This window comes from Columba livia, chromosome 1 (genome assembly GCF_036013475.1).
Source record: "Columba livia isolate bColLiv1 breed racing homer chromosome 1, bColLiv1.pat.W.v2, whole genome shotgun sequence".
Classification (NCBI taxonomy): Eukaryota; Metazoa; Chordata; class Aves; order Columbiformes; family Columbidae; genus Columba; species Columba livia.
The window spans coordinates 189685060-189697934 of NC_088602.1; the positions used below are offsets into that span (position 1 = coordinate 189685060).

General features: G+C 39.7%; 1 protein-coding gene across 9 annotated transcripts in view; it reads right to left on the minus strand.

Moving 5' to 3' along the window:
• The window catches only part of GRM8 (glutamate metabotropic receptor 8), a 355903-nt gene that overhangs the window by 291137 nt on the left and 51891 nt on the right, over window positions 1–12875 (minus strand). Inside the window, exon 1 of one of the 9 annotated variants that reach the window (XM_065048894.1) lies at window positions 7651–7805. The exons of the other annotated variants lie outside the window; for them this stretch is intronic. The gene's annotated coding sequence lies outside the window, so the exon portion shown is untranslated. Of the gene's footprint in view, window positions 1–7650; window positions 7806–12875 lie in introns of those variants that run through there. 9 annotated transcript variants of the gene reach the window in all.

Below are 12875 nucleotides of genomic sequence, written 5' to 3' on the forward strand. Positions count from 1 at the left end.
GTTGTACATTAAATTATCCACCATCTGTAGGCAGCTCTTTCTAAATATTTTAAACCCAGCTGAGATCTATGGATAGAATGATAAACTGAAGAAGTAGCAGATCAAATGAGCAATATTCATACTGAGATCAAATCACAAGGGGGGAGGGGAGCTGGGGTTTGAGCTTGGGAATGGCTGTTAGCTCTTCCTTCACAGTTTCTTATGTTCTCTAATCATTAGATCAAATGGGAAGCCAAGGATGGTCAGATAGCTTCAGGGAATTCTTAAACTATTAAAATTCATTTTTGACTTGTTGGGGATACCCACACTTAATTATGTGTATCAATATATTAGACTTGTGTCAGTCTCTACTGAGCACAGTGTGAACTCTGATATTTCAAAGCTTTTTTAGCCCTACATCTCTCATTAGAGCTTGCCATGTCAATGGCTGGAACTGTAATCTCTTTTGATGAGTTTGAGAAAAATATACAAAGATGTGCATTACTTTTGGTCTGAACCTACAAAGTCAACTTTTTAATATTATTCGGTAGTAATAAATCTACCTAGTAGCTTATAAAGTATTCCTCAGTCCAAATTGGGTTTCCTTTACATTCATTTACTAATTAGTACTACAGAGAGCACAGCAGACAACTTCAGAGACTCACCAGTGGGGACACACAGTTGTCCACAGATATTTTGCTGGTTACAGAAACCAGCACTATGGAAGAAGTGGATGTTCTAAGCAGGATGCAAGATGAGTGCTCTGCTTAATGGACAATTCTGATACTTGGATTCACATTGTGATGTTGCAAGGCCAGTTCAGCTTACATCACTGGATGAGCAGTAGTACTATCCATTTGCTACCTATGCTGACAGCTTAATGTCACGAGATACAAGTAACTGAAAAATATCATGAGGAGAGTAAGCAAATTTTATATTGTTCACAGCTCTCTCCACAGCTGTGGACAATGTGAAGACATGTAAACAGGGCTCAGCCGGCCAGACAACATATGCGCAGTGTTTTAGTGCTTTCTCGTGTTCTGGGATATGCTGCCCACACTTTAGCTATCGCCCCAGAAAGCCCAGCTTTCCTGTAATCTGTAGACTCCATGCTAATTATTTGGATACTTCATATCAGAGTGTATTAAAGGAATCCCTAAGATTCACCATAGCTAGGGATTCCTTCTGCAGCACTACAAGTACATATGGGATTATAAAGCATCATTTTAAATCCATATATTACAGACTTGGAAGAAAAGAAAGTAAAGATTTCCCTTTTTTATCTGTTTAGATGATTTTTCTTCATTTCTCAAAACAATATGCCTTAGAAGTTGAAGAAATTTTAGCTTGAGTTTTTAAACTCTAAAGTTACAAGAAGAAAACATTAGCCATTTCAAGCCATTTCCAAAAGTTTAATGTTTCCTATATTACCACAGTGAGATGCTAAGTCCAGTTGTAGTGGTAGAATAGTTGAAAAAAAAAAAAAATATTTCCAATCAAAAGATTGGCAATTATGTACGAATTAAGCTCTGAGGCCCATGGGAGTGATTTTCATGCTTTCCTTTCTATTAAAAATGTACTTAATTTTAAAAATAGTAGGGTTGCTGTGGAAAAAAGGCACCCTCCTCCACACAGTTCCTGAACACCATATGGCAACGTCTCTTCCATGATTACCAGATTCTATTTGATTCTGACTTCAGCACAATGTTTTATCACTACATCAATCCATGGATTATTTCATCAAGAGCATTACGGTGAGCAAAGAGATGGAAATCCACGCAACACAAGTGTATGTACAAAGTAGGATTACATTGCCACAAACTCTGCAACAGCTCCTGCAGAGTTTGGGGAAGTTGTGAAAACCTAGATACTTCAAATCCATTAACAGGACAGGTGCATTAGAAATGAAGCATTCACTGGTGGGGGTGGAGTGGAAGGGAATAAAACAAAAATACTGATTACATAAATGAATTACATGACCAAAGTGATTTGAGCTAAAAGGAGCAACCTAGTGTTTTGTTTTCTTCTGTGTAACAGTGTCAGAGTCTGGAATCCTCAGAAGTACAACCTGGTTGCCAATGTGATAATCTTACTTGACCCTTTTTAAAATCCCAGACTTGCAGCCTTAAACAAACAAACAAGCAAACAAACAAAAAACCCACAGATCTAAGTGCATTATCTATTATTTGGGGTTGTTCACAACAGTAACTATCATGACCTCAACCTAGAAAAAAAAGGCCTCCTAATATGAACTCAAAATTACATTGCACAAAGTACGAAAGCATACCTGTTCCCTCCCTCCACCAAAAAACCTATATTGAAACCTGCATGTCCAAGTACATGCAGGGAACTTAACACGCACCATTTCCACCAAGGCATTTTGTACAGTTTTTAGGGCCTTCAAGAAGTACATGGTTCTTTAGAGACTGCTCCACAGCCAAAAAATCAGAACAACACACATTTTGTAATTCAGGTAGGATAGGTCCAGCATTACAAACCATACTGAACACACACAGAAACAGACCACAACACAAGGAGGTTGTGCCCATGGTTGGGTGTATCAGAGACACCCTCAAAATCTAAACTCATCTATCACTTGTTTTGACCCTGCCAGCAGTCAAGAGTAAAGTTTCCAAAAAGTAATAAGAATATCCTGAAAGTGAAGAATTACAAAAGAAATTATTATATTTTTATATACAAATATTTTTTATGTGTGTATAAAATATGTACACATGTGCACACACGTATTCCATGTCTTGGACCCTTTTTTCTTTCCTATCTGATAGAGTGGTTAGTGGTTTATACTTCCCTGCTGAGGAGGCTACACCGATTTTGTTTCTAAGCTGATATTGTTACTGACTCAAATTAAACAAGAGGAGCTCTAAGAAAAGCACAGCTTGAAGGGAATAATATCACTTGAAGAAAGAGAGAACTTGCAGAGATTTCCTACCTGTACAGCAGTATATGCTTAGCTTTTCCATTTAAAGGAGAGGATTAGAATACTGGGAAACGCTTTCTAAAAACAGTTCAGTGTTATTTCTTAGTGAACTGCTCCCTATTTCCTGTATATAGATAGGTACATTTGTCTGATGTTTTCCTCTTTTTCTCCTATAACTCATACTTACTTTCCTCAGACATTGCAATTTACATGTCCCTCTTGCTATCTTCTTGATGTTCTCTCTTCTCTATACGAGAATCTCCTTCTTTGCAGATATCCTTTTTCCTTCAGACCCAGTTTCCCTTCCTCTTCTCACTCCACCCTCCCTTCTCAGTCACAACTTGACTGAAGTGAGAAGGAAGAGTGGACAGTGATTATTTTCTAAAGAGCTGATTTAGGATTCTCTGTTCCAGCTCTGCTTCTCCCCTTCAACAGCCTATGGTTCACAGATATCCACTTGGCCCAGCAGGAGGGGCAAAGGGGAACTCCTCTTCTGGGAAATAAGCTTGGACAGGGTCACTTCTCACTCTCATCTACCAAGTAATGCTTCCTTCCCCATAATAGGCATTTTTGCTCTCTGACTGCATTAGGAACACATCCACAAAGTCAGCAAAAGCAATGTTTGATGTGGGAAAAAAACCTATATTGGAGGAGCATTTCACATCATTTCTGCAAATTCTCCTTTTCCCTATTTTTATTCATTGCAATTTAAGTATAAATCAGTTTAGTGTTATCACCAACATACAGCCTTGTTTGAGTACTAGTCTTAGCCTCCCTGGCTAGTGTGATGGATATTTCACCCCTAGCTGGGACTCTCCAATATCTCTAAGTCCAAATACAGATGATATATAAGTCCTTTTGAAGGTTCTTAAAAGTCCTCCTCAGTTAGCTTGATCCTGTAAGCCTGGTCCCACCATGAACACCCTACTTCAGCAGCTCAGCAGGATGCTGAAAGAAAAGGGTGTGGAGGAGCTTCCAATAAGCTCAAAAAGCTCCACCACTCATTTTTTCCCATTTCAGCAGTCCCAGTAACACCCCATATATCTGACAGGATGCCAACAGTCAGCGGTAGAGCTTGCTGACAACCACTTTCTGCTGCCCCAAGAAGCATCTCTCCTGCCTGCCTTCACACCTACAGGTATCAGCGCACCTTTGCCATGCCACTCAGCCAGGCAGAGCTTCAGCAGGCAGCCAGGGGAACCTTGGCCCTGGGGCTCCATAACAACCTTTGCTTTCAGCTAAAAGGAGGTGAAAATGTTCATATCAGCCCATGAAATATTTTACAGGATTCAGTGTCTTTATTTGGGTAGAATAAGAAACCAACTGATCCTGTTCTGACCAAATACTGGGAACCTTTATACACTTCAACCACTGAGGATTTTTCCTTTGACAGATGCAAAATATCTGTTTTTATGAAACCATCTTTAGTTTGGAACTTTTTAAGAGAACTCCATGTTTACCAGTGTTTCAATCTACAACTAATGCATTGAGCACATTGGTACACTGATCAGCAGTCTTTGGAAATCTCCTTTTGTGTACTGTGCACAAATGATTTGTATTAGGAACTAGAGTACCACTGTACCACTTCTGAATACTGTAGCAGCTTTTGATGAGTGAACATCTTTTATTTTGAAATTGTCCTCCCTCAGTCTGTTGCTGCATATGTTAAAAGACCCCATCAAAAGCAAAATTACACTAAACTAGATTTAAAAGTGTCAAGTGCATTGAATAAACATTGGAGACATCAAAAGCCTAAGTGGATGCTCCTGATGACAAGTGGTGTGGGAATGCCAGCCTGTGCTGAGCCTGATGCAATTCCATTTATATCTACTTATTGAAATTGCTTCAGAAATATATTTCCGCATATCAGTGTCACCTATCGACTTCCAGGCACTAGAAGAGTTGATTTAAAATAGCCAACTGAAAGAAATCAACATGTTTTTTCCATGGAATATCAATGTCATCTACATCTCTTAAAAAAAAAAAAAAGCCCAACCCACACAAGTTTCAAGTATTTGCTTTTGATGTCTTTAGCCTGCCTTCTCCTTCACAGTTTTCAGATCTTACATTTTAATCATAAAGGCAACAAAACACTGAGGTTTATTGGAACAGGATTTGTGGGATCTGTCTGGCACTTGGGCTGCCTAGGTAACATATGGTGAAGTTAAGCACTTTGGAATTAGATTCACATGATACTTCCTAACCTCGTCAGTAGGAAATACCAAGCAAGAGAAACATCCAAGATCTCCCTTTTTGTGTGTGTAGGTGGAACCAAGATAGCCATTAATTGCCCAAAACCATCTTCCACATACAAGATTGGTTCACAATTCTCCTCTAAAAACAAGTCTGAAGAAGAGGACAACATTGCCTTTCTATATTTTAAAGAAAAGCTAGTTGCCACAGAGCCCACATTTATCCACTGTCATCTTCATTCTTAGTTGGGAGCCCTTCTTTTGTGGAGGGCTGACAACCTCCCTCAAGTCCCTTTCCTCTACATTAGAATCCAATGCAGAAAAGGTTATAGCAAATGCCAAAGTGTGAAACATGGCTCTCATGTCACCTTCAGCATGCATACAACCTGAACCAAATCTCCCAAGGGACTGGTCTAACTGGTGTTAGCCTGGTTGAGTTGTGGAGGATCCTCTCAGCCTCCTGTGGCAGCAGGACCCTGTATGGATGAGTTACATAAAGCTGGAGAACAAACAAGTGCAGCAGATATAATTGCACAGCTCTGCAATATATCTGAGCTGGGGCAGATTCCAGGATCTGGTCTTCACTTCTTGAGGTACATTTGACACTGAATAAAATATTGTTTGCCAAACACCTAAGCAATAAGCTAAGTGCCAACGTGGCAGCTCTTGTAGGGAAATACGCTTACAGAACTTTAAATGCTAAGAGAACGTTATCGGCCAAAATTAGACACCAGAAGTTTCACAGATCCAAAAACATATTTACAGATCACAAATTGAGACGTCCAAGTACCACTTTAGATACACAAGAGGGTTGTGTGAGGTCTTATTTATTTTATATGGGCTAGTTGGTCCAAATGTCATTCCTCAGATTTATGAAAACAACTAAGAGGTCCAGCCAAATTATTCAGTTTCCAAACAAATCTGCAAATCTTCTGAGTCAGATTTTTAAAGAATTGTGACTTCTCTCTGTGCTAGGATAAGAGAAATTTCTGCCTGACAGAATTCCCCATACAATTGAAGTTATTTTCTATACATTCATACATCAATCAGAGTTTTCTCTATTATTTCTGAGCATGTTTCCCTTTCCATTCACTTAATTTGGCTGAACCAACAATAAACAATATTTTACTCAAGAGAGCACTTTATATACACAGGTGCCACAACAGTTAGACTCCAGCACAAAGAGTGAATTGGTTTCAAATACACTTCTCCACATACAGAGGAGAGTTTTGTACAGAATATGTTAGAATAAAAACAGAGTTACTGTCAGCACTTTTTCTGGTGACCAATAGCCCCAGAGTTCCTCTACCACCCCAGGCATCAAAGCAAAGGGCACCTTCAAAGGCCAGCTCACTCTTTGCACAGCTCGATAGATACAAGTCTCAGGGCTGGAGTCTCCAGAGTCCGCTCTGTCCTGCAGCTGACTGTGGAGCAAAACCTGATTTTCAGATGGGAGCTGGCTGCAGAAACCCCAGCCCCTGCATCTGGTGCTTTGTCTTGCTAATCTACACATGGAGAATCATAGCTGAGAACAGTGCATGATTCCTCAGCCCAGCACAGCCTCACAGGAAGCAAAGCATGGCTGTAGTGCCACAGTGGGCAAGAGCAGAACAGCTCACCCAACTAGAGTGGACGGAAAAGCTTTACATTTTTCCTTAGTACTCTGATGATGAAACCCTCCTCTGAGCTTCTGCAGCTCAGGTGGGGAGCTGGCGCTTCTGCCCCTCCATTCATTCCCATAGGATCACAAGCAGTCACTGCACACAGAGAGCAAACCATGGTTCTGTCCCTGAACAGATGGAGCATCTCCTAGCTGTATCAATAGGGAGAAGACAGCATTTCTGGGATACATCATTTACTTTCCTTCCAGTCAGGAAAAAAAATCACTGAAAAACTAAGTACACAGGTAGTACCATTGCATTAAGGCCTATAGATTAAGTTACAGGGGCACAAAAAGGCTTCGTAAATACTGGTAGCTGGCTAGACAGGAGATCATTTGAATCTTTACACCAGACATAGGCCAGATGCATTATACCATCACTTTTTCCACTTGGCAATGTTCATTTCCCCCCTCCCACACCAGGACCACTCACTTAAACCACAAACTACTGATATTATTAGTGGTATTTTCTCAAATTTTCCTAAAAGCAAAGAAACAAATAGAAAAACCCTCTTCAGACTTCTGTTTCACAGTTTGAATTAATGCATGCCACACAATACAGCAAGTCCTACCAAGGAGCTTTTCTGCATGGAAATTACTGAATTATTTCCATGCTACCATTCCACCACAGACTTTGGAAATCTCAATTCTACAGAAGAAACTTCCAGAAAGATAATAAACAATAATGCTCTCACGTGATATGAGCATCAACCTCTCCTTACTATAATTCTTGAAGCTATAAAAAAAACCCTGAAGCATATTTCCTTTGTTCCCTAAATTGACTATACTGAAAATATGAGGTTCAAGTTCCAGACTCTGTAAGTTCACTATTCAAGTGTTTATTAAGGTCAAAGAAGCTTTTCACAGACATGGAATTTTACCTGAAGGCAGAAGTTGAAGAATCAGATGATCAGAAATGTGATCTTCTCACACACATCTTTTTTAAAGCTTCTATATACACGCCTACACATTCTCAAGAAATAAGAAGCACTTGAGATTCTTCTCACACTGTATCAGTTTCCACATCTTATCTCACTTCAGCTCATACCTGCTGTAGAAATGATATCTAAGAAAAGAAATTAACATGCTCAAACCTACCAGTTAATAATAAATTCCTGATGTATAGTCAAACAGGTTAATTTGTTTTATCTCTTTAGAATGCAAAAAGCAGCAAGTTAAATACTGAACTTTCTCTCAGAATGTGAAAAAAATATTATCATTTTATTGACTGTAAACATTCAATCTAAAGAACAGTTGGAAGGTAGAGTCTGGAATACCTGCTTTGATTAGTCAACAGATGCTCTACAGAGTCAAAACTTACTTAGTCCCTGAGTTTTTACTTTTATTGTTAACTCAAACAATAACAAAATAGAAAACTAAGCTTTTTTCCCCAAGTGACTACATCAGCAGCAGCTCTCTAAAAACTATCTTTGCTCTAATACTTGATTATATCTGCTTCAGGGAAAGTTTCCTATATCTATCCTATATAATTTCCACCTGCTTGTATGAGTCACATGTTAGTACAGCTGCTTCTTAACGGTAGTGCCTTGCAGCTGAGATAAGAGTGAATTCAACAACTAAAGATCAAGAGGTGATTTGACAGTCTAATACATTAGTTTCTTCCACTGACAGAAAACATATTTCCTTATATAAATTAAATCATTACATGATCCAGTAACTAAAACAAGGAAAATGAAAAATAGGACCAGAAATTAGGTAAAGATATTCAACACTGAAAGTAAAAATTGCTGCAGAACAGTGCTGGATTCTACTTCTTGATTTCTAGTGTCAGATAGTGGAGTGTAGAGCCTACACTTCAGATCAGCAGATCTCAGCTTATTCAGGAAACTGTTGGGTGTGATCCTGTGGCAGCTCTGAAGAGCAAAGGAGCTCAGGGAAGCTGGAGAGTCTTTCAGACAGCATCCTACAAGATCAGTCCTTCCCAATATTCAGGAAGACCAGCAAACTTACCAGAAAATCTGCATGACTGAGAAGGGAACTTATGGTGTGGAGATATTAAAAGGCAACACACAGAAGGACAATGCAGGGACAAAGTACAGAAATTTATAAACATTGCTTCAGCAGGCAGAGATACTGTCAGAAAAGCCAAAGCCCACTTAGAGTAGAAGGGACAGCAAAAGGACCAATAAGAGCTTCTACCAATACATTCATAGCAAAACGCTGAACAAGCACAATGTGGGGTGGATGATTTAGTAACAGCAGACACAGATAAGGCAGAGATACCTTCTTTTCTCCAGTCTTCACCAACAAGGTTTCTCAGACCTCTCTGCTTAATGAAAGAGTTCAAAGAGGAAAACAACAGTGGATGAGAATCAAGTCAGGGATTACTTGAGATAAATCACCCTGTACACACTCATGGACCCTGCTGGGCTGCAGCCAAAGGTTCTGAGAGAACTGGCCAATACCCTTGCAAGATCACTCTCTGTGATCTTTGAAAGGTCATGGAGACTGGAAGAGGTGCCTCATAAGAGGAAGAAAGCAAATGTTGCACCTCACCTTCAACAAAGATAAAAAGGGGAACTAGAACCAGATCAGCTTCACCTCAGCCCCTGGAAAAATCATGGAGGGATTCTTCTTGGAGTATACCTCTGGACATAAGAAGAAGATGACTAGAAGCATGGATTTATCTAGGGTAAATTATGCCTGACCACTGAATTGCTCTCTCCACAATATAGTGACAGCATCTGTGGTCAAGGACAGATCAGGGGATGCCATTTACCTTGGCAATAGCTTTTAACACTGTCTCCAACAGTATTCTTATATCCAAATTACAACTTTACAATCTGTTGGTGAATGACTGGACAGCTAAAAACAGAGTTGGACAATCAGGAAAGGGTCATGATTAAGGGGCCATACACCATCTGGAAGCTAGTAGTAAGATGGGGGTCTAGCCTGGGGCACATCTCATTTAACACTTTTATCAGTGATACGTAGGTCATTGAGATGATGGCGTGCACTCTCATCAAGTTTGCAGATTATATCAGACTGAAGGAAACACTGGATGTACTGCAGGATAGGGCTGTCCTGTAAAGGGACGTAGACAGTCTTGAGGGACAGGCCAACAGGATCTTCATTAAATTCAACAAGGACAAATGCAAATCCCTGCACCAAGGAAGGAAGAGCTCTTTGCAACTATACAGGCTGGGGTCTGATGAATGGGGAGCAACTCCACAGAAAAGACCCTGGGGCTCTGGAATACAGCAGCATGGGCCAGCAGTACCCTGGCAACAAAGAGGTCCAGCAGCCTCCTGGCCTGTAGTAACAGGAGCAGTACATCAAGACAAAGGATCGTCACCCTCCATTCATCATTTTTTAAACCACATTTAGAATACTGTGTGAAGTTTTGTGTCCTCCAGTACAAGACAGATATGGATGAACCAGACCAAGTTCAGCAAAACGCCTCTATGATGTCTGGGAGCTAAAGCTCTTGCCCTGCTAGGAGAGGCTGAGAGAGCTGGGATTGTTCATTTTGGAGCAAAGTTGTCTTGAGGAGAACTGTAACAGCCCTGCAGCATCAAAAGATGTGGTCAGACTCTACAGCCATGAATGGTGGCAGAGTGAAAGGCAACAGGCAAATGTTGGAACAAGAAAGGTTCAGACCAATACAAGGAGAAACTTTTTTACTCTAAGGACAGTCAGTCAGTGCAACAGGCTACCCAGAGATCTCCTCTCCATCCTTGGGGGTTTTCAAGACCTAACAGGATAAAGACCTGGGGAATTATTTTGATCTCACAGCTGACCTTGCTTTGAGCAGGAGGCTGGTTCATCCCACCTTATTGGTGACAGGACTGATCTTTATGTTTTCCTCAGTGCTCTCTGTAGGTCATGAGACAGGAACCTCCACTTGGTAATTCACATCTGAATGGATGAATAAACCTCTACTGGAGACCTATTTGTCTCCAGGGGCTGCAGAGATAGCTTAGATTAAAGTCGTGGCCTCGTTACTATTATGGTATCTTTCTGTGTACCAAAGAACCAGCAAATATTTGTCTCAATTCTTGTTTAAAAGTGGAATTTAAATGGAAGTATGCATTATCTGACCTAATTTTAGTCCTTCTCCATGACCTGACAGAGGAAAGTCAATATAACACACTCATTGTAAAAATGCAAGATCCTAAACCTGTACAGATTTTATTGCTACCTTAGGAATTGCAGCAGCACAGTCAGGTGTTAGGGTTACTTTCTCTAAGACTTCCCCTAGGGAAAAGAATACACATTAAATTTAATCCAGTAAATCATGAAAATGGCAAAGGAGATTTACAAAATATTGCTGAACCTTAAAAAGCAAACAGACATGAAAGCTTTCACAGTAAATAGAGACACTTCTAACTGTATGGGCAAGAATAGCATGCTGCAACAGCACAAAAAGGGAATTTGCATTAAAACAAAAAATAAATTCCAAAATTTCTTAAAATATGCAACTACGTACATGCACAGAGTGTAGGAATATACCACAGCAGGAACTGAGGTCCCGTTGCTGTCGATAAGGGAATCTACTCCATTCTGCAGCAGCCCCGGTGGCAGCTTTCACTAGGAAAATGCCAAGCAATTTCTTGGCTCCTCATGCATTCTGATTTTGATCCCATAATATGGCCAGTAAATAAGGTAAGGCACATGTGTACTTCTCTCTGCCAAGGTCCTGTTGCCAAAAGTATATGGCATTGTCACATGAGGAGCACCACTAATCCTAAAGACCACTAGGAAAGTGAAAGATGTTTTCCAAGTCTTCCTTCCTTTTCTTATACACAGAAGCAGTACCTTACTGAGAATGAGTCTTCACCATCTAGAAAACACAAGATATTTTAACAACTTTCTGTTTATATATTTGTAAAAAAAAAAAAAAATAAAAATAAGAAAAAAGAAGTACACGTCAGTTCCATCAACCAGCTAAAAGGTCAATTTCACATCAGCAGAGACAAAAAACCTTATCTATGTTTCTGCCCTTTCCACATCATTTTGAAGATATTCTTTGTGAAAAATGTCTTTATCATCTAATCAATTTCTTTTTCTTAAGTACCTCTGCGTTAAACAGCTCTTGGAACATTTTATTAATTTTTATGAGCATTTACCTCTTCCTCCAGATACATAGTTTCAGACTTATTTTGCTTTCCAACCTCAGCCTTTACAGCTACTGTTCCAGCACAAGTGCCACTTCAGCTCTAGCCTCCCCCACACAAAGAACCTTTCCTTGTGTTGTGTGTCCCAGACCACAGTAAAAGCTCTGTTAAGAAACCCTCAGTCTTTGTAATAAGAAATCAAATTTCTGTAATTTACTTAATAAAGCAACATATTAAGTATGCTACAAATAAATAAATTACCATTTTTAATTAGGCATAGCAAACAATTAAACAGATGACATTTAAAATAATCTTCTCTACTGGAGGAAACATGATTTAAATCGGTGTTGAGACCAGCACTCTCCTAGTGGATATTCCTTCAAATGCAGTGACATTCAAAATCATCATAGCATTTTCAGACACGAGTCTATTTCCATTTTTCAGTATTTGAGGTTTCACTTTTAAGCCATTTTTTTTTCAGCTACCAAACTTCCCTAGAAATGCTTCATGTCTTAAAGTTTCTGCTCAGCTCCATAGTATGTAATTGCTGAACAGCTGCACAGTCATACCAACCACTGATAAAAAGGCATTACAAACTTCTAAGCAAATCATATTTATAATGCATAATATTCAAGGCCAAAGAAAATCAGTAGTACTTCAAGGCAAACTTCTGAAAATAGGACAAGTGCATCTTGGGAAAGATGATGGTAAATACTGCACAGCAATGAAAAGATGCAGCTGACTAAAACATAGCTCCTGTACAGCACACCGAAAAGAGAATTACCTTACTTTCATCTCCCAAGTTAAAGCATTATCTGCAGGTAACTGCTCCAGGGACTGGAGTGAAAACCTTTAGGAGTCCAGTCCAGCAAAGAGTAGGTACCTTCAGGAGATACACAATTGTTAGCACACGGGTTGTCTCCCTGTCTTCATGTATTTAAATACCTCAAAGATTTGCTTCTGTGAGATATTTCAGGCAATCCAGAAGCCACAGGGGTCCTACTCTGAGAGATTTCCCTTACATCTTC